At 36.2% G+C, this 23,586-nt stretch overlaps 1 protein-coding gene across 1 annotated transcript in view; it reads right to left on the reverse strand.

The window, feature by feature from the left end:
* Positions 1–23,586, reverse strand: part of MDFIC (MyoD family inhibitor domain containing) — a 118,723-nt gene that overhangs the window by 93,730 nt on the left and 1,407 nt on the right. The gene's annotated exons all lie outside the window — the stretch shown is intronic.

Genomic DNA, 23,586 nt, shown 5'->3' on the forward strand with positions numbered 1-23,586 from the left:
CTAAGTTGTGCTGTGATTTCAGCTTTGCTAAGATAAGTTTCTCTTCAAAATCATAAAACTGTTTCAAATAAAACAAACAATTGGATTCATTGGTTTTCTGCCCATGCGGATGTGCATCTCATGAGCAGATCATTTACACTGTGTTACTTTCTTTTTTCTTTTTTTTTTAACATTGTGGTGATTTCAGAAATTCTGCCAGAAGTCTAGGAAGAGTAGGTATATACAAGAAGGGGAGCTTCAAGTTTATAATTACTGTGAAAGAACAATGAAATATTTTTAATAAAAATTAATATAAATTTGATGAATGCTTAACACTTTTCAGCTTTGTAAAACATTTTTTCAACATTACTACAAACAGAATACAAAATGATCTTATAAATGTCAGGGAATTTGTTATCTTTTTTAATGGTAGTTTTAAATTATTGTCTCTTCCAAATGACTATAAGATCCTTTACTATATGGCCAAATGGAAAACGATTACTGTTGTGCATAACTTTTAATCAATAATTAGAAAATCCCTGAGCTTATCAATAGAACCTTTGTATCTATCTTCAAACCTCAGTGCCCAGCTCTATTGAAGGGAAAAGGGGAGAAAGAAAAGGGAAGGTAGAGAAAAAGAAAATGAAATTTAAGAAAGATAAATGTAAAAGTCTACATTTGGACTCAAAAAATCAACTGCATATGTACCAGATTGGGGAGAAACAGTTCGATAACAAGTCATGTGGAAAAAGCTCTATAGGTTTTAATGGGCTACAAGATCAAACAATCAACAGTTTGACATAAAAGACAAAAAAACTAATTTAGTCTTAGGCTACATTAATAGAATTACGATGCACAAGAAGAGCAAATGATGGTGCCATATATACTCTGATCTGGCCAGATCACAGTGGCAGCTGTGTGTGCTCAGGTCTGAGTATGCAGTGACAATGAGGTGAATCATAGAGAGGATATAACCTGGTTGGTAAGAGGTCCTGTTAAAATATCTGCCAGTTTTCAGTCTGGTGAAGAGAAGACTTAGGAGACACATGATGGCCATCTTCAAGCATTTGAAGGAATGTCATGTAATAATTATTATCACTAATAATAATAAAGATATATATATATATATATAGTGCTCTGAGGTTTTTTCCTTTACAAATAACATCTCATCTTATCCTCACAATAAACCTGGGAGTTTAAAGCTATTATTATCCTCATTTTAGACATGAGGAAACTGAGGTAGAAAGAGATTAAGTGGATTGCTTAGTCAAATAGCTACTAAGTTTTTCTAAGGCAGGGTTCAAACTCATGCCTTATTGACTCTAAATCCCATGCTCTATCCATTTATCCACCTCACTGTGTCTGTAGAAAGGGCTTTAGACTTCGTTTACTTGGTTTGAACCAAGGGAGAAGCTGCAAATGATGGCCGGATAAGTTAAAATTTCCTGACAAGAAGAGCTACCTCAAACTGGAATAAGTTGCTTCTAGAAGCAATCGGTTTACCTTTGTTGAAAACCTTCAATAAAGATCTCTATTAATATAAGCTAAGATTAAATTAACATTTTTTAAATTTATGTGGTATCACTGATCCTTTGATGTTGTAGTCCACTAAAGTCTATAGATCTTCTTCATATGACTCATTATCTAACCATGTCTCCCCAATCCCATACGTGTACACTTGGTTTTTAATCTAATGTTGAAAGCCTGCATCAAGGCTGGGTGACCACTTGTTGGGGGCTACTTCTAGAGGAATGGGTATAGGATGAACTAGGGGAATTCCTCTGCCATCTTGTTCTGAGAGTTTATGTTTCTGTGAAGATGCAATCTCTATTAAAGAAGTGCAAAGGGCCAAAATTCCATATTTCTTTTTTGTATTATGCTAATAATCATGTTTCCATAGCATTTCACAGTTTTTTACTTTCATACAATATTTTTTAACCCTTCCCTTCTGTCTTGCAATCAATCCTAAGTTTTGGTTTCAAGGTAGAAAAGCGGTAAAGGCTAAGCATTTGAGGTTAAGTGATTTGCCTAGGTTCAAACAATATTTCACTTGTTTTTCCAACTCTCCAAGAAAGGGAAGGAGGGCAAGCACTGTTATTTCCATTTACAGAAATGGAAACTAAGACAAAGATATATCAAGTGATGAACTCTAACATTTCAGATTTTCTATCTGGCAGAGCTAGACCTGGAAGCCATTTCTCCCAAGCCCCCCAAACCTGTTTTTGTCTTGTTTTCCCAATAAAACATAATGCTTTCACTTCAAATCCAGTGTTAGATACAGGGTAGGAACTGATTAAATACTATGATTTGAATTTCCCTGACTCTTCACTTCTATGAACTGGATAATCTGTGTCAATTAACTGTTCCATGATTTGCTAATATCTATCATTTTATATGATACTCATCTCCTTCAATATTCATTTCCATAAAACACTTATGAGGTGCATAGCACTATTTTAAACACCACAGTGGAGGTAATAGACTCAATTCCAATCCTTGAGATTATTATGAAGCTTAATTTTATAGAATGGAACTTAATTGACAGAATTGTAATCAACAAGATGTACAGCCACAGAACCAGACAGTCTGGTGGCACATTTCTGTCCAACCAATCAGGTTTGGGGTATTAAGATACTATAAAATCAGTTGCTATTTGCAGATTTTCACTGCCTATAAACCCATGTATATTAATAGTGGCAATTTAGAATCGCCAAATATTTTGGCAGCGCTGGATCTACAACACACACAGAGACGTATTCTAAAATAGCATTCCTACATTAAATACAGAGTGTCCCCAAAGTCTTATTAAAGAACTGCACTAAGACTTTAGGGACATCCCGTAAACCATAGTTCTGTGAGACTTACTCCCCAAAGAGACAGGTGATCCACATGGAAACATGTCATCAGACATTTTTATTCTCTTCTAGCATTTATATATATATATGCCTCTAGTTGCTCTACTCTTCAGTATTGCATTTTTTCCCTTAAGGAGGATGTCAATACTAATGAAATGGATGTGAAAGACTTCCTAAGCTCTTCTCCTCCTATAATGTAATTGGAACATAATGCTATACAATTATTTTTTTAAATTGAGAGCACACTGAATGTTGAAATAGAACATATACTACTCATCACCAAGTGTCACAGTATTCTGAATAATCATAGAATATTATCTAATCATCTAATTAATATAAAGGTATGTTTTTTCTGCCAACATGTCAAAGATAGCTTGAGAGAAGAGGAAAAAGCAGTACATATATAATTCTATTAACAGACAAGTTGAAAGAAACAGTGTTGTATAGAGGTTAAAACAATGGCAGAAAACCTGGGTTCCAGTTTAGGCAACTAGAGAGGGGAGGTGGATAGAGTATTGGTCCTAGAGTTGGTCAGAGCTGAGTTCAAATCCAGCCTTACTTTAAATGAGTGATCTAAGGCAAGTCACTTAACATCAGTTTTTTCAACTATAAAATGGGGATAATAAAGGCAGCCACCTCCCAGAGGTCTCGTGATGATCAAATGAGATGATATTTGTAAGCACTGGCACATTGTGGTGTTACATACATGTTAGCTGGGGCAGCTAGGTGGTGCAGTGGATAGAGCATTGGGCTTACAGTAAGGAAGACCTAAGTTCAAATCTGAATTCAGAAACTTACTAGCTATGTGACCCTGGAAAAGTCACTTATTGCTGTTAGCCTCAGTTTCCTCATCTATAAAATAAGCTTGAGAAGGAAATGGCAAAGCATTCCAATATCCAGTATCTTTGCAAAGAAAATGGAGTCACAAAGAGTTGGATAGAATTGAATAAGCAACATGTTAGCTATTAATATTATTGTTGTTATAATTAGCCCTGACTCTAATAAAAAAAAGAGCTTTATCTGCATGACAAATCACTTAATCTTTCTCATTTTTAATTGCTTCACCTCTAAATGAGGATAATGAGCCCTGCCTACATCACAAGGAGAGGAAATTATAGACCATAGATTTAAAGAAGGAAGATACCTTAAAAGCCATGGAATCCAACCATTTTGCAGATAAAATAACTAAGGCACAGAGAGATCAAGTTAAGTTGCTCAGGGTCACAAAACTCATATGTGGCTAAGGTGGGATTTGACCCCAGGTGGATTAATTCCAGTCCAGTGTCTGTGAAAGTACCCAATAAAGTGCTATATAAAAGTGAGGGATTAATTTATAGGTTAAAAACAAGAAACTGCAAAGGTCTAAAAAGTAACACTGGACCAAGATACAGGGTTATACTGCCAATTAAAAAAACTATCTGCAAAACAATTCACAGTGAAGAAAATCTTATCACTTATTCCTTTAACACACTCCCATTTCCTATACCGAGAATATCTCCAACTCTTCCCTCTTAATGCTTAAGTTCTTTCCCAGGACATCATATCTGCAATGGCTGTACTCCCTTCTGCAATGGCTGTACTCCCTTCTCTTCCCTCTCTCAAGCCTTTGGTGAATTAGCTCAACACTAAACCATCCACTACATTGGAATTCCTTTCCCCTTATGCTACTGATCACCCTATCTTACCAAGGTACAACCTTGTATTACTCCTACTATTGTGTCTATTATTCACATGCTGGTGAATGAAGTTGGAGGAAGTCACAAAACTCTTCTGACTGGGCCAACTACAATCATATACTACATCATCTTAACTGGGTTCTCACTGTAGCAAGACATATTTTAACATGTCCTAATCAATTAAGTCTCCATTTGCCACACTACCTATGCAAAACATTTCCATCCCTTTCAAAACATTCAAAATATCTCACACATCCCATAGCACCTCTTCTCCCTACCTTTTTGAAATTCACTGAAAAAACTGAGGTCGTTCAATGAAATCTTCCTCTTCTCCCCTCCACCTTTTCTCGCCTTACTCAGATGTCTTCCCCAACTATTTTCTCCATCACCCCTGTCTCAAATGAAGAAGTAGCTTTTCTTGTCCAGGTAAAACTCCTGTACATGCACAAGCAATTCCATTTAATCTTGTGTTCTCCAGCAGATTCTTCCCTCTAACATCCCCATTCTCTTATAAATGTCAGCATCATCTACTGGCTGTTTCCCTGCTGCCTAAAAGCACATATCTTCTCCATCTTTAAACCTTCACATGATCAACTATCCCAGCTATCTAGAGTCCTATATTTCTTTTGTGATTATTAGCTTAAGAAAACCATCATGGTGCCTTCACTTCCTCTAATCTCTCACTCTTTTCCAAGCAGCTTCCAACTTTACCATTCAAATGGCACTATTCTTTTTAAAGTTATCAATGATCTCTTAATTGCTAAGTCATTTTTCCCCAATTCTCATCCTTCTGGACCTCTCTGAAGCTTTTGGCACTATTAATCACCCTCTTTTCCTGCATATTCTGTCATCTCGAGGTTTTTATGACACTGCTCTCTCTCTATGCAAATGGTTTCCATCTCTAACTTCTCTGTTGAGCTAGAATCTTACCAACTATCTTTTTAGCCATCTCAAACTGGATGTACTGTAGGAATCTAAATATGTCCAAAACAGGACTCATTTTCGATACTTCAGTGTCATTATCAACTCTTCTTTGAACTCCCTCCACATATCTAATATGTTCCAATTCCTTGTTGTTGTTGTTGTTGTTGTTCTTTTTCCTTTTTCCCAACACCTTTTTTCCTTTTTCCTAACATCTTTCCTATAACTTCCCTCATCTCCACTCACACAATTGCTACCATGGTACACGCTCTTAAAAACTCATTTTTGTATTATTTCAATGGTATTCTGTTTGATCTCTCTGCCTCAATTCTCTCCCAACACCAATCTATCATCTAATCAGTCATCAATATAATTCTCTTAAAAGTACACATCTGACTATGTCCCTTCCTTATTTAATAAACTCCAGAAGATGTTCACTATCTCTAACCTCAAATAGAAAATCTTCCTTATGGCATCTAAAGCTCTTCACAACTTGGCCCATTTCTCCCCTTTTTTTTTTAAAACCTGTGCTTTCTGTCTTAGTAACAATTCTAAAACAGAAGAGCAAGAACTAGCCAAATGGGTTTAAGTGATTTGTCCAGGGTCACACAGCTTGGCAGTATTTGAGATCAGATTTGAACCCAGGTACTCCCAACTCCAGGCCTGGCACTCTATCCACCAAACAACCTAGCTGCCCCTATTCCTACCCTTCTTATCTTTCACTGCCTTCCTCATGTGCTATATGATCCAGTGGATCTGGCTTCCTTGGTGTTCCTCAAATACAATACTCCATCTCACAATTCTGTTCTCTTTCTCTTTCCTTTTTCTCTTTCTTTCTTTTTCTTTCTTTCTTTTTTTCTTTCTTTCTCTTTCTTCCTTCCTTCCTTCCTTCCTTTCTTTCTTCCTTCCTTCCTTGCTTTCTTTCTTCTTTTTTCCTTCTTTCCTTCTCTTTGTTTCCCTCTGTCCCCCCTCCACCTCTTTCTCTCTCTCCTCTTTTCTTTCTCTTTCTCTTTAAAAAAAAAAAAACAAACCCTTACTTTCAGTCTAAGAATCATTACTTAGTATTCGTTTGGGGGCAGAAGAATAGTAAGGACCAGGCAATTGAGGTTAAGTGACTTGCCCAGGATCATACAGCTAGGAAATATCTGAGAATAGTTTCAAACACAGGACTTTGTGTCTCCAGGCTAGGCTCTAATCATGGCACCATCTAGTTGCCCCAGTTCTGTTCATTTTCACTGGCTGTATTTCATGTCTGCAGTGCTCTCCCTTTTCCTTTCTACTTACTGGTTTCCTGACTTTAAGATTCAACTTAAATCTCACTTTCCTCAGGACACTTTGTCTTTGTATCCCCAGTTTCTACATAAGTGCTTCGTGCACAAAGGAATGGCTTTAATGTTTCTTGAATTGAATTTGTTGGAAATTTTTTAAATTCTGCAAAACTTTCCCTGGTATAAAACATGATTACACATTTACAGAACGAGTACAGATATTTCTCACTGGAACTGAAATAACAGATGGAGCAAGAGTCAGGAAGAATCAAATTCAAATCTTCCCCTAGATATTAATTAGCTGTGCTACCTGGGGAAAGTCACTATCTGCCTCAGTTTCCTGTTCTGTAAAATGTAGATAATAAAAGCACCTCTTGGGATTATTGTAAGGATAAAATGAGATAATATTGGTAAAGTACTCAGCAAGTCTTAAAATGCTATATACCAACTAATGATATACAAATGTGTCAATATCCATCACACTCTGATTTGAGGGTCTGATGATCAATAGAATCTACATGCATGTTTTCATAACTACATCTGTGAACCTTTAATCTACCTCTAGCAAAAGCAATATGAAAGACTAGATTCAGAACTGAGTTTGAGCCTGGTTCTGCAAATTACTACTTAAATGTTCTTAAGCAAGTTATTTGGTCTCTCTCAGAGAGTTTCTTATCAGAAAAACATTTTTTCTAATTGACACAGTTTTGTTCTGAGGAACAAATAAGTTAGTGAATAAAGAAGATTTCTGTAAAATGTAAGACATACAAATATGTAGTTGCATTATCTTATTATTACAATCCTCTGCAGCTATAAACTCCTGCAAATACTCAAAGCACGCATGAATCTCCCAAGTGTAAAATATAGGTTTATGATGATTACTGATCAAGGCCCAGCTATTGAAATAAAATTATTTGGAATAATACATACATTTTGTTTCACATATTCCCAGAAACTTATAGCAAAATATGTTTTGCAGTGCAATGGATAGAGCACTAAACTTGGAGTCAGAAATATCTGAGTTCAGATCCTGACTCAGACACTTAACTAGCTATTTGACTCTGGACAAGTCACTTAAACTTTGTCTACCTCAGTTTCCTCAACTATATGATCAGGATCAAAAGAGTAAATACATCCTTACATTGTTGTGAGGATAAAATATTTGCAAAGGGCTTTGCAAACATTAAAGCTCTATATGTGCTAGCTATGGTGATGATAATGATGATGATGATGATTACTATGATTAAGAGTTCACTGAATTAAGCATTTAGAGCACCTCTACCCTAAGCAAGAGAATTCCACTTCTTCACGTGTCCAAAAAAGATAGTATATTACATTTTAAGGCACAATACAAAGCCCACTTCTGCCTAATCTTGAGAGCTGAGTAAAAATTGTCACTGATTAAAAAAAAAACAACTACCTTTAATCAAATAAACTTTCACCTGGATCAGCTATTCCCACTATCTATCATACTTCTTCCCTCCCTTGTGAGACTAGTGCCTTGGGAAAGCCATCTACAATTGGTTCCTCTACTTCCTCTCCTCTCACTGTCTTCTAAACATGATTCCAAATTCTTTTCCAAAACAGCTGAATCCCAGAAAGGTGTAAGGATGCACGTCCTAGTTATAATCACTCCTTTAGGCAGTTTCCTTTAACTGCTTCCAAAGTCTCTGCACTGCAAATCATACACTGGGCATCTATAGAAGAGTGAAGGCTAAAGTTATCCCCAAAAAATGTTTTTAAGGAATAATGATGTCATACCCACAGAATGTAACTTAAGACTTTCCTCATAACTATAGGATCACATATTTAGAGAGGTAAGAGACTGTAAGTTGTCAAATTCAACCAACCCAGGCAGTAAGAACTGATTAAGACCTTGTCATAGGTCAGGTACTCAGTACTAAGTGCTCAGGATAGAAAGAAGGGCAAAACAGACACATTTTTTACTCCCTTATGTTCAAAGAGCTCATATTCTTTGGGGGAGGGGGAGTAAGGGGAGCAGAACCTGTAAGGATATGTAAGATATAAATGGTTTATGTAAGATATACAAGTATACACACACACACACACACATATATATATATATACACATACATATATAATATAAGTGGGAGATAAACATAAAGGGATTACTTGATTTTATAGAAAGAAAGTGGGAGCAAGAGGATCAGTGATTTGCTCAAGAATACAAAGGTTCAGACTTTGAACCCAGGGACTCTGATTCAAACCTCACATTCTTGCCACAGAACCCCTTAGCAATGACTGTTTCATTTGGAGTCCTCCCCATGAGGTACAATAAACAGAGTTAACTATGGGAATGTGGAGCCCTTTGTGATATCCCCAGGGAATGTTCCCATCCTTTATAGGTTCCAGAACCTTGCTCTGTTCCTGTCCTGCTTTGTTTTGTTGGCAAAATTCTTAAACAAGTAGGAAAGTTTTCACTATCTTTTTTTTCCTTCTCATATTTACCCCTTCCTTTCTTTTCTCGCATGCAACCACCCTAATTGAGTAACAGCTATTGCTGTGTTTAGGTAGCACATTATGGCTTACCCAGGCACTTTTCTCAGAACTCTCTAAGGGAGATAATCCAGTGATTTTGTAAAGATCAGAGAAGTCAGGTGATTTGTCCAAAGTCATACACAAAGTTATCGAAGTGGCAAAGTCAGCCCCCAATTCAGGTCCTGTTTCCAAAATCAATATTTGTTTATTCTCTGTATACTATTGTATACTGCTTCTTCCTCTCATCAGGCAGCTAAGTGGCATGGTAAAAAGAATGCTTAGCTTGGATCCAGAAAGATTTGAGTTTAAATCTTGCCTCAGATACCTGTCAGCTATGTGACCCTGGGAGAATAATATAGACTTTTATAGCCTCAGTTTTCTCATCTATAAATTGGGGTAATAATAGTCTCTAATTCATGGGTTGATGTGAGAATAAAAAAGTGCTTTCTTAGCCTTAAAGTGCTTGAGAAATGTTAGCCATTATCATCATCATTGAAAAATCTTAGAATTTTATCACTGAAAAATACTTTAAAGATGATCTAATCCAAACTCCTAACTTTATGGATAAAGAAATTAAGTGACTTGACCAAAATCATACAACTAAAAAATGGCAACTGGAATATATACTCAAGTCTTCTAATTAGCAATCTTTTATCTCTGCTATTAGATCATGCTGTCTTTTCACCACTGACTTACTGTAAGTGCTTTCTCTAACATAAGGCTCTTCTGTACCCAGTTTTACATCTATCACACATATGACAGACAAAAATCATTCCTGAAACGTGATTTTTATCACGTCACTGTCCTATCCATGCTCAACCCTTTCAATTGCCTAGACTATGAGAGTCCAACTTTAACTGGAAATCAAGGCTTTCCATAATCTGACACCAAGCTACTTTTTCACAGCTACCCAAACAATTATGTCCTAATTCTAGTGCTTAACTCTACATGACCTAAAACTAAAGCTCTATAATCCCAACTAGCACCACTAGCTGGCTGATCTAATTTGAAGATGGACCACTCATATAGCCTGAAATAATTTCTTCCTCTCTGAACATTTAGGACCCAGCAGTTCAATTCATGATCAATGATTGTATCATTCATTCAGCAAGTGACTGATTGATCACACTGTGACACTTCTGTTATTTTCATAAAATGATTTAAATCTTTAGAGTCATTAACTTTTTACTTCTATGGGGCTTTTTGTTGTTTGTTGGACAAATGCCTCCAACTCTACTACAAACGTGTTGAAGAAATCAAATCAATCATCTTTTTCTGAATTCTTCAAAATGCCTAGCATGGTGCTTTGCCCCCAGGAAGTGCTTGATAAATATTTGCTGATTGGATTTCCCCTTTTAGGCATTCCAATAATGAAAAATGATTCTGATGTGCAAATACTAACTTCAGATTAACAGTCAAACTTGAAACCTCCAAAAGGACAGGAGTAAAGGCACATGTACATGAATCATCATGTTAGGAAGATGTGGGTGTGAATATGAAAACAGAAGTGAGAATGCAACTAAGAAGCCCAAAAGTTAAGTACAGACTAAAATAACTCTCCTCTCAATAGATCCTATTTTGTGTCGGAAAATAGCATTAACATCTAACAAAACAGTCATTTCTGAAATGTGAAAAAGTCAAAGACTCTCCTTAAGGATATTTGTGCTGACATAAAAAGGGGCATGTTTGAAATCTGTGTGACTTTATTAGATTGTATTCACTGCCTCCCCCTCAAAAAAAATCTTTCAAGAGATAAATATGCTTAAATGTAAAGAGTGATGACTAAAAGAACAGGAAGCAACAGCTTTAATTTGCATCAATGTAATACTGAAGTGAAACTACTCAGAATTCAGTCTAGTCTCAAACTTGAAAACCAAATGAGGAATTCAGAAATCATATAATCAATCTACTGCCTTCCAGAAGTACTGTGCTTACACCATCCCAGAAAAATGGATTTGTTGTACATTTTCCACGCTTTTTGTTTCAACAAATTTGTAAGGGTGAGAGGCATAACTTTCCAATTCTGCCAATGCCTTTTGCTTTGATTTTTCCAGAATCTATATTTCAAAAACACAATGCTAGCTAACTTGCACATTATGGCTGGGCTCTTTTTTAAATGAAATCACTTCATCTAGACCTAAGAAATAAGGTTAAAAAAATGGAGAAGAATGCCAACTCAAGCAAGAATTCCACAGACTCCCTAATAATCATATTACTATAATCACTATCAATCTGAGCGTAAAAGAAGTCGCCTCACTTTGGATTTCCCTATCTGAATGAAATCACTGGTCCAATCTCTCTCTCTCTCTATTAATACCTACTTTGCTCTCTCTGCTCTCCCTGATACTTGTATTAACCTCCTTCCATGCAGACTAAAACCTAGGCATTCCCTCTACCCTTAAAGGATTCTTACCCATGTTTTCCCATGAACCCTCCAGTTTCTTTCTTCTCTAATCAGTTCTCCACAAAGCTGCCAAAGTACCTGTCTGATTGAGTCAATCCCCCTACCCTACAAGCTCCACTGGCTCCCAGTTTCCTCTAGAAGCAAGAATACACTCCTGCAATGAGTTGGCATTGAAAGTCCTTCACAACCTGGTCCCAACCTAACTTTCCAAACTTATGTATTGCTCCCTTTCATGAATTCTGTGGTCCAGCCATATTATAATCTTGCTGTGTCTTACACAACAGTTAACCTCCCATCTCTAGACCTTTGTACTGTTTGTTCCACCAGGCTGCATTGCTCACCTTCACCTGTCTCTTAAATTCCATAGTTTCCTTCAAAGTTCAGCTCAAATACCACATTTTACATGAAGTCTGTCCTGATTCCCCCAGTTACTAGCACCTTACACCCCACCCAAAAAGAACCTTGTATTTATTTTACATATATTTTATACCTCCTCCAATAGAATGTATTCCTTTTTTCTCTAAACTAATGCTTTTCCTCCCACTATTTTATGCCAAGGAAGAGAATCCACTTTTGTCGTTGAGTCTTCAAGATCTAACACATTGCTTGGCACACAGAAGATGCTTAATACATTCTTGTTTTAATATCAATCCAAATACCTAAAATTTCTCCAGCCGTTATGTTGCTTTGAGCAGAGCATCACATAGATCAAAGTCCTGCCCACGAAAGGCAGGAAACCTCATTCAAACAAGTCATCAGACAAGATCTTTGCTCTTTGGGAATATCAGACTATGACTGAGCACATTTTCAGGTCCAAGGAAGAAGGCACTGATAACTAAAGTAAACACTCTTTTGATGTCACAGCAGAGTCGAAATGCTTACAAACTCAAATTTAAAAAGTATGCAGTCTCGAGTCAAAACTATCTAATTTTTGAAAGCCCCATACATATAGACGGCAATTTGTAGACAGGCTTCCCCCTTCCCAGTCTATCCAAAGGTCTTACCTGCTCAAGGGCAATGACTAACCAATCTCTGTTCAGAAATCATGTAATCAGGCTACTGCCTACCAAAGGTACTGGGCTTTACACCATCCCAGAAAGATGAATTTGTTGTACATTTTCCATGCTTTTTATTTCAAAAAATTTGTCAGTTTTAAGTGGCATAACTTTCCAATTCTTCCAGTGTCTTTTATTGTGTTTGCTTCTGGCCTTGTTTCCCTCATCCCTTTTTGGTGTCCTCATTGTGGATGAGCATCAGCAGTTTCGTGATGTCCCTTGCTGACACTTATCTGATCTAAGCCTTCTTCCTTTCCTTTTTTCCTTTCTTCTCCATAACTTTGTCGGTTTTGCTTCTGTTTTTCATCAGGCAAAACTTACTCAATTCTGCCTTAGGCTATCTCTTCTTCCCTGTCTATGGTTTTGCTCATACTTGGAACACTCTTGCTTCATTCCTTATCCAACTGCCAATAGACCTCTTAAACCAGTGGTTCCCAAACTTTTTTGGCCTACCACCCCCTTTCCAGAAAAAATATTACTTAGCGCCCCCTGTCACATACTATCACCACCCCCTTACAGTTATTCACCGCCCCCAAATGCACCTGTGGCCATCACCGCCTCCCTGGATCACTGCATCACCCACCAGGGGGTGGTGGCGCCCACTTTGAGAATCACTGGTCTAAACCCTCCGCAGAGCCTTCTCTTATCCCCTCACAGTGACAGTGATCTTTCCTAAAACTTTCTCTTAGCATTTTTCCTACCTCTCCTTCATCCTTGTCACATTCCTTTTTTATCTCACACTTACTTGCAAAGGTATTTAATTCCACCTAAAATACTAAATGTTTCTTGAAGTCAGAGGCAAACTTTTTTTGACTTTTATAACCAAATACAGTGCCTTGCACAAAATAGACACAGAATAGGTATTCCTCAAACTGAGTGGGTATACAAACATCCTTTTTAATACTATTCTTTCCTATATTTAATCCCTATCCAATTAAAGCAGCAAAATATCGCCTATTTCTTATCATTCATAAAACAAGAAAAAATAAGTACAATCTGATGTACATCACAAGTTCCAGGGAAAAAAAGATTTCAAAGAATTCAAAAAGAGAGATAGGCAGGATCCCATGATCAATAATCCTACAAGTGGTCAGCCCCAGAGGAATAGTATACTTTTTTTAAACCCTTACCTTCTGTCTTGGAATTAATAATGTGTATTGGTTCCAAGGCAGAAGAGTGGTAAGGGTAGGCAATGGGGGTCAAGTGACTTGCCCAGGGTCACACAGCTGGGAAATGTCTGAGGCCAAATTTGAACGTAGGACCTTCCATCTCTAGGCCTGACTCTCAATCCACTGAGCCACCCAGCTACCCCTGGAATAGTATAATTTCAAGAAAAAAATCCCACCAACACAGAATTTGAATGAAAGATAGAGTACACCTACCTAAGAAATCAATAAATGTTTATTAAGCATTTATTAAGTACCAAGCACTGAAAAGAATAATGTAGATAAACTCACTAGCTGACTTACACGTGAAAACACACATATAGTAAATGGAGATATATGTAGGTAACAGAGGATCCATATAAGAGTAGCAACAGCATCTTAGAAGAACAGATAGTATTCATAACAAAGGACAGAATGAAATAGTGCTTGAAATGAAGTCAAAAGACAGCAAAATAATCATCTATTCCAATGCCCAGTGTATGGACTTGCCCAAGGTCACATAGTACATAATTGGAATCTGAATCCAGATCCCATCACTAGAAATTCATTGGTTTTTCTCACCATAACATGTTGTGTTGCTCAGGTTGAACAGTAGGATAATAAATAATAGAGAGAAAGCAACTCTTACTTTACTCTATGAGGAGTAATAATCCATGGATTTAGGAGAACAGAAAAAATATAAATAATGTAAAATTGAAAGCCACGAAATGGGAGAAGATAGTAAGAGAGTACTTAACTTCCCTTAATTAGTTTAATTATCTGATTAGTCATCATATCTGAACTTAGTAGACTTCAGAGTACTGGAAAAAATGGCAGTTGTTATTGCTAAGCGGCCATAATTTCTTTCTTAAAATTGTCTTAGAATCAATACTATGTGCCTGTTCTGAGGCAAAAGAGACAGAAGAGCAGGAAGTGCTAAGCAATTAGAGTTAAGTGACTTGCCCAGGGTCACACAGGTAGGAAATGTCTGAGGCCATATTTGAATCCAATAAGTGTTTATCAAGAATAACTGTGCCACACTAAAACGATTTCTTTTCTGTTTCTAAAAAGAGAGTTCCCAGACAGGTGATTAATTCCTTCACTAAAGTTCTAACATAACAACTTTGGATGGTCAAAATTCTGATACATAAAACTAAGTTGAAAAGGTTTCAAATGAGGATCTTGGAACTGAAGCATGTCTGTTATCCATAGAAATGAACATAGCTAAGTTCAAAAAAAGCTTATCCCCAAGAATTTGCAGAGTGATTAAATGGCTTGTCCATAGAAATTATAAAAAAGTATTTACTCTAATTTGATTTAATATTAGAATTGTAATCATCATCAGTAGAGGGTGTGCATATCAGAGGCATAAAGGGATTTCAACCCCATACTGATGAAAATCAGAGCATTAAAGCATGGTAAAGCATGAGTTTGATAGATCATGGAATATCCAGGACACAGGAGACTGTATTTTGGCAAGGTGTTTGCCAAAGCATCCTGTAGGATCTTTGTAGACAAAAATCAAGAAAGATAAGCCAGGTGGCAGTATGGTTAGGGGCAATCAGAATTGCTTGAATGACCAGAACTAAATAGTGATTAATGGATTAATGGTGATTTTCTCATGAAGTGTGTATCTAAGTGTTCTGGGTCCTTAGTAGCTCAACATCAGTGCCGTGGATGAAAGCAGGTCGAATGCTAAACAACAGAAAATCTGTTTGGGATAAATATGCAGTCCTACTGGCATTTGGGTTCCAAAGCTCAACTCTACAAGTATAATTTGGAAGAATTTGAACAGAACTTCACATTCAATATGAGTCAAAGCTTTGCCTTTTATGCATTTAATATATTTCAACTACAGTCACAGTAACACCTCTACGACCTACCTCTCCGGGAAGTTATGACAATGTGAAATGTTGAAGAGCTTTATGAATGAGTTACTACCACTGAGGCAGCTTGTGAGTATTGGCCCTGTACCTAAGAAGAACTAAGTCCAAATCCAATCTCAGACACTTACCAGCCATGTGACCCTGGGCAAGTTATTGGACTGCTAGTTGCCTCAGTTTCCTCATCTCTAAAACGAACTGGAAAAGGAAATGGCAGACCATTCCAGTATCTTGGTTAAGAAAATTCCAAACGGGGTCATGAAGAGTCAGGCATGACTGAAACAAGTGAACAACAACAAAATCTTACAGTGGTAACTTAAAGCTCTGAGAGTGACAAACCTCTATCTGCCTCAGTTTTTCCATTGTAAAGTGGGATAATAAACCCACCCACTTCACAAGGTTGTGTGAGGATCAAATGTAACAGTGCTTAGCACAGAGGGCAGCTAGGTGGCTCAGAGGACAGTGTCAGGCATAGAGACAGGAGGTTCTGGGTTCAAATCTGACATCAGCCACTTCCTAGCTGTGTGACTGTGGGCAAGTTGCTTAACCCCCACTGCCTAGCACTTAAAGCTTTTTCTGCCTTGGAAGCAATATACATAGAATGCATTATTGATTCTAAGATAGAAACTAAGAGTTTTTTAAGCGTTTAGCATATTGCCAGAAATATAGCTGTAACATATAAATGTTTATTTTCTTCTCTTCTATCCACTGAAAAAAAAGGATAAAATCCAAAGAAAAGTGAGCAGGATAATGAAAGGACTATGGATCATGACATATAAAGAATGTAAGAAGGAACTAGGGATGTTTAGCCAGAAAAATAAAAAGAAGTGAAGAAAAAAAGTGAAATGTTATCCTCCTTGAAGGCACAGGTCATTTTGTTTTTATATATCCATCGCACAGTGGCCTAAACACAATAAATATCTAGTAAATGTTTGTTGACTGTAACTGGTAGCTTAAATACTTATATCAGATTTCTCTGAAACTTCTGAAAGATTATCAGCTAGAAGAAGAATTAAAACTGTTTTTATTTGGCTCTAGAAGTCACAATGTTTAGTTACTTTATGGAAGCTCAATTTAAAGTAAAGCTTACAAACAATTAGAGCTGCTCTAAAACTTGAATGAGCAGCTTCAGGAGGTAGGGAAGTTGGATATCACTGGCTATCTTCACATGGAAGCTAAATGATCAGTGTTTGACAAGGATGTTGGACTTGATCTCTGAGGTCCCTACAGACACTAAAGATTCAGCAATTTTATATTCAATTTGTGAGTCAAAAATCAAGCCTAACACCCACCAAAAACAAAAATAGTAATACCAATAAAAAATAAAGTCAACAGTTTTAAAATGAAACATAAAAATGAAACACATTCATCTTTTACAATAGTTCTTGATGTTGCTAAGTTCAGATAATAAAATGGAGAGATAGAAGGAGGCTGAGAGAGAGGGATTGAAATATAGAGATAGAGAGTTGGAGAAATAAAGGAAGAGATGGAAGAGATAGATTGATAGCTACACATAGACAGAGAGATAGAAGGAGTCAGACAGACATATAAACATATCTACATCTGGGGACAGACAAACAGAGACAGAGGATCAGAGCCCAAAACTCCTGAATTCAAATTCAAGTACCATACACAGAGATCCTAGGTCCCTTAACCCATTTAATCTCATAATGACCCAAGCAACTCTCTAATACTCTAAGATGCACAAAAGGTCTCAATCTGCATTGGTAGAAGGATCCTCCACTCTGAGAGTTCTCTACACCAATAAAATTATAAATCTGAGCCAAAATAAATGAACAAGGAAAGAAAATAAGGAAAGATAGAAGGAAAAGGAAGGTTAGTTTCCTCTTCTAATTAAATTTGTTTTCTCTTCTAATTAAATTAACTTTTACTCAAGTACTAGCATTCAAGATAGGTTTTTGAGCTGTTGTTATTTTTCTGCTTAATTTTATTTAATTACTAACTGAAAATATTGTAATATTAATTTTAAATCAAAATGTAAAGAATATTTTAGGACAGTCATTTACAAATTAATTATAATTCACATTCAAATGTAAGTACTTCACAGTTTATAAAGAACTTTCCTTAAAACTCTCCTACTAATGAAAAGTATTTTTATTTTAAATATCTACTCTGTGTCAAACACTGTATCAGGTGCTGGAAGTATAACTACAAAGAATGAAAAAACCTCTAGTCAAAAGGTGCTTACATATTAATTGAGGAGAAATATGTAAGTATATGCTGAATAAATATAAAGTTAATAAATGCAAATTTATCTCTCTCTTGTTATATATATATATATATATATATATATATATATCTCCAAGTTAAACTAAGAGGAAAATATATACAAGTTAAATAGTACATGTATTATTACACCCAGTTAATAAATGAGGAAACTGAGTCTTGGAGAAGTTAAGTCAAGTCTGGATAGATCTTCAAGTCCAGGTGTATTTTGATTTCAATATAGTGGTTTCTCTAGAAACCATTAGAATCTCTCACAGAATCAAAAAGCTAAAATTACAATATTGTTTCTGTGAGAAAATGAATTCTAAAATCCCAATTTACAACAAAGTTTGGAATACAGCTCCCCTTTTTTCATATCAAGGCCTTAAGTCTCTGTATATATTATTCTCAGTCATACAGAGTGACTTGGGCTATGAGGTGAGAAGCAATAGGAAAGAAAGTTGCTTATCTCCTTTGCAAGATAATAGATTTAATATTTCTTTGTAAAGATCAGAACTAATTCTTACAAGTCTTTGACTTCTACAGAGAAACGGTGCTATAGAAATCATAGAATGAATGTATGTCAATGCAAACATACATGTGTATTTGTGTATATTTATGCATCTATGTTATGATCTGATATAGTTCTATAAATGTATGTATATAGTGATCAGAACCATTCTCTCCTAGGAAGTCTCATTAGGTCTTTAAAAGCCTTGGACAACTAAACCAAGAATCTAAAATAAAGCTTTTTCTATGTAATTCCAACTAGAAAACCTGCTCCCTAGCTTCTATTTCAGATTATTTTTAATTAACTTCATTGGCATTTTGCATCCTGCTATGAAAAGTCCGCCTAATAGTCTCAGAGGATCTTCCCAAGAGAGAAGAATGCATTAAATCACACATTATCACATTATCGTGTATTTCAGTACTTAGAGTCCACATATTAAAGGCTTGGCAAAGGCATCAGGAAAAAAAAAACATGAATAAGTTTGAATGGCTCACAGATATTCAGATGGTATTATCCTTAATATAGCAGTACCATTAAGGTATAACATTGGTTTCCTGTTTCTCTGCATTCATCCCAGTAAACAGAGGATCACTTGAAAATTCTATTCCTATCACCTTTTGTTAATACTAACTAGCTCTGGGATCTTGGGAACATCTCCTGACCTCTCTGGGTTTCAGTGTGGAATGGTGCAAAGTGCAGAGGATTTGGACTCCAGAGGCCTGGTTTAAAATTCCTGCTCTAATACTCACTAGCTCTATAACCACAAACAAATCATTAACAGTAGCTCCAGTTTGTTCATCAGTGAAATGGGGATGATAATGACCCCCAGGTTGTTTTGAGGAAAACACTTAGTAAACCTTAAAGCCCTATAGAAATGTAAATCGGTCATTTTCACTGTTAAATAAGAAGAACCCTAAATACATTTCTTATATTAAATTCTGCTTTTTAAATGAAGGCATCTAACTAAAGCTTTTCATAAGCATAGATTTATCACAAACTAACATCAAATCACCTAAGTTTTTACTTTTTCCTTGGTAACATGCTTAATTCAAAAATATTTTAATCAAAAAAGTAAAGATTATTATTCAGAACAGCACCTAAATAGGACATAATCTCATCTTTGTGCAAATGTAAATTCTTTTCAAGTTTTCTCCAAATGTAAAAGTATCACTTCCAGATATTGGAGTAGCACCATTCTTCCAGGCACCCAAGACCAAAACTTAGAATCATTCTAGAGTCTTGCCTCTCTCATCCTCTGCATCAATCAGTTGGGAAATGTGGATAAATTCTATATATCTTATTGTTGTTTAATTGTTTCAGTCCCATCCGACTCTTCATGATCCCATTTGGGTTTTCTTGGCAAAAATATTGGGGTGATTTGCCATTTCTTTTTGCAGCTCATTTTCCATCTCTTACATATGTGCATGTTTATTTGCATGTGATTTGTACATGTATACATTTTACATGCAAACATAAATGTATTTATACATATAAAACATGTGTGTATATAACATGTGTGTGTTTAGATGCACTCATCTATTTGATTTCTATAGCATTATTTCTTCACATAAGTTAAAGATTTGTATAGAATTAGTTTTAATCTTAACAAAGAAATGCCCTCACTCTTCTTCAGGTCCTCATCTCTATTTACTTGGACTGCTATAATTGTCTCCTAATTAGTTTCTTTGCTTCCAGGTTTCTCCCTCTGAGATGGATCCACCCTTCCTTTTGCACAACTGCCAAAATAAACTCCCTGGGGCACTAGTCTGGCTATGTTACTATACTACTGAAGAATCTTGTGTAGCTCCCACTTGCTCCCAGTATAAAATATACATTCCTAGGCTAAGAAACGTGGGTCCTCCTTAAACTGGCTCTTAACTACATTTAAAGCTTCATCACATATTACTTCCATACATTAATTCTACTTTCCATTGTTTCCCCAAATCAATGTGATTCTCTTGCCTCTATTAATTTGCACAGGGATTCAAATCCCTACTTGGCATGATTTTCTTTTTTAATCTCCCTTTTCAGAATCTTTCTCTTCCTTCATTGTGATTAAACACCTATTATGTGTGAGACTGCTCTTGGCACTAGACTTACAAAGGCTTAAAGGAAAAATAGTCCCTGCCCTCAAGGATCTTACATTCTAATGAAGGCTAAAATATGTAAATAGAGAAATAAGTATAAGATAATTTGAGGTAGAAGAGAATACTAATAAATAAGTAATTTGGGAAAGGGTTCTGGTGGGAGGAGATATAAACAAAGACTTGAAGGAACATCAGGATTCGGAAAGACAGAGGTGGATAAAGTATACTCAGGCAGGTTAGGGCAGCCCTTGAAGTGGCATGGAAGCTGGAGATGCCATGTTAGGTTCAGGCAACAGCCAAGGAGACCATCTGGGCTGGAACCTAAAATGCATTAAGGGAGATAATGAGAAATGAGTCTGGAAAGGTAGGCTGGCACCAACTTGAGGAATCTGAATTTGATCACAGAGAAAATCAGGAACCACTGAGATTTTTAAACAAGAGATGACTTGGTCAGATTTTTGCTTTAAGAAGTTTATTTTGGCAACTGTATGGAAGATGGTTTGTAGAAGGGAAAGATTTGAAGCAGACATACCAACAAGCTCCTCCTGAAATTGTCTGGCCTTGAAGTGATGGAGGCCTTAATTATGGTGGTGTCTATGTGAATGGAGAGAAGGAGGTGGATATGAGAGCTGGGAAGGGAGGATTCACAACAATGAGCAGCAGATATGGGGACAAAGGAGAAGGAAGAATGGCACTAAGATGGCAAACCTGGGTGACTGGAGGGATGGTGATGCTCTCAACAGAAATAGGCAATTCTGGAAGAAGAATGGGTTTAGCTAAAAAGAAAATGAGCTGACTGAGACATAAGAGTGAGACTCTTAGGAGACATTAAAGCGGAAAATTTTAGCATACAGTTGGTAATAAGAGATTAGAGTTCATGAAAGAGATTAGAAGAAATCAGAAGAGAATGCATTAGGATGATTAGTGTTCCCTTCACTCATCACCTTCTCCATGAATCTTTTCCTGATTCTTCCAGCCCCAAATTTTCTCTGACTCTTCAAATTTTCCCATGACCTTTTCACAGGAATTTTCAGTTTGAAAGAAAAGCATTTTAATAAATCCAAAGCAATAGCAACTTAGATGTAGGTTAGGTAGTATCATGCTACACAATTTTAAAATATGGGAAAAGATTCTGTAAATATCTCAACAGAGATTTCACTTTTTGCAAGGTGTAGGCTTGGTCTAAATAGTTTTTCTTCATGTGGACATAACTTTTGAGTAACTTATAACATTTTGGGTCTACCTTCTATTTCACAGTATTTAAGAAAAAGACCCCTAAGTGGCAAAGTAGAGAAAGCACTGGACTTGAGGTCAGGAAGACCTGAGTGCAAATCCAACCTCAGACACTCGGTACCTATGTAATACTGAGCAAGTCTTTTAATCTCTTTCAGCAATAATAATGCCTAATTTCCAGGGTTTTCGAAGACTAAACAAAATAATACACTTAAAACACTTTGCACATCTTAAAAGTACTATGTAGCTATAAATTATCTACAGGATCATATTTTAAAGAGTTTTTAAAATAAAGCTTCAGTTAACTTCAAAGCAAAGTAGGAGAAAATTCTTTGTACAGATATTCTCTACCTTGACCTAGAAATACAATTGAAGCTTAGCTAATTTTCAATTAAAATCAAATCAAGTTCACACTCTAAATAAATGAGTTTTAAACAGCTTACTCTTAAACTTCATACAATAAGTAATGTGTTGATCCTTAGGGTTTGGTCATATGACACAATAACCCATTCTACAAGGGAAGGAACTTGTCATTCCAAGCTCTTCTAGTAGCTTATTGTAAAGATAATTAAAAAATAAAAATAAGAACACACTGATAAAATAAGGATGAATCGTATAGAGGGTAATTTTTTAAAATAACAGTTTTTCAAAAGTTCCAAATTGGTTTTATGACACAAACATTGTTTACGGTGATGAATGATCCATGTCTGAGTACAAACAGCATGTTGATTAGTTGAAATGAATATAAAGGTCATGCCTACTGACAAGGAAATTATTCTGTTGACAATAATATGTGTAGAACAGAGATGGTTTCTGGAAAAACACCTGTTTATCATTCCAACTCTATGTATGATTTTCTGTAGCTAATTCATTTTTGTTTTCTCTGTTTAGAAATTATGAGTCACTTTTTAGAACAGAAAAATAATGATAACTATAATTCAATTTCATAGTTCTTCATGCCAGAACATTTTTCTTTAACCATGGGTATTTTCTGGTTTCTTCTGCTCAGGCTTTGATTCACTTCTTATCTCTCACTTCCTCCAATGTCTGTAAAAAACTTCCCCAGAAGCCCACATTTTTGTTATAAAAAAAAAATTGCTCCACTTATCACTTAAACTAAAAGTCAAGATTTCCTAGATTAAGTTTCCTAACTAAAAAGTATTTGGTTGGATGCTGGAATCAGAGGTCTTCGAACCAGAACTGTCAGTGGGAGTAAAAAAAAAAAAAAAAAAAAAAAAAAAATCACAAAGCATAGCCCATACCTGTGCACAGAAAACAAAGGAAAACCAGAAGTGTTATTTCCAGCAGAAGGAAGCTATTGTCTAACTTGTTTTTAAGGCAGCTTGAGAAGTTACCCAAATGCAAAAGTATCTTCTTTTACAAATAGCACATGACAAGAGAGTGAATTCATTCTTATGAAGGGTTCCTTTTAAGGCACCTATATAGCAAAACAAATGAGTAAGTGAAAATATATGCATGGGCCATTTCAAAGAAGTGGGTCATAGCACCCAGAGTTAGGAAAAAGGTTTCAAGGCAGCCTCCAGGACAAACAGATCAAACTGTAGCACAGACATGCTCACAGATGGAGGGCATTCCCAAATCTGCTGAGGCTAGAGGAATTTGAGGGGCATTTCTGAATACTGCTTCCAAAAAGAGTTTCCTCAACTGTAAAATGAGGGAGTTGACCTTGAGGGCCTCTAGCTACTACTCTTCCAGCATGAGGTCTATGATCCTATATAGAGTCTCAGGTTCCCAGTTACAAATGCATTTGCCCCTAAAGTGAAGTAAATCAATTCTGTTTCTTCCCAATTTAGGAAAATAGAATGGAAGGTCCTAGCAGCTAA

The sequence above is a fragment of the Gracilinanus agilis genome, chromosome 5, assembly GCF_016433145.1.
Source record: "Gracilinanus agilis isolate LMUSP501 chromosome 5, AgileGrace, whole genome shotgun sequence".
Taxonomy (NCBI): domain Eukaryota; kingdom Metazoa; phylum Chordata; class Mammalia; order Didelphimorphia; family Didelphidae; genus Gracilinanus; species Gracilinanus agilis.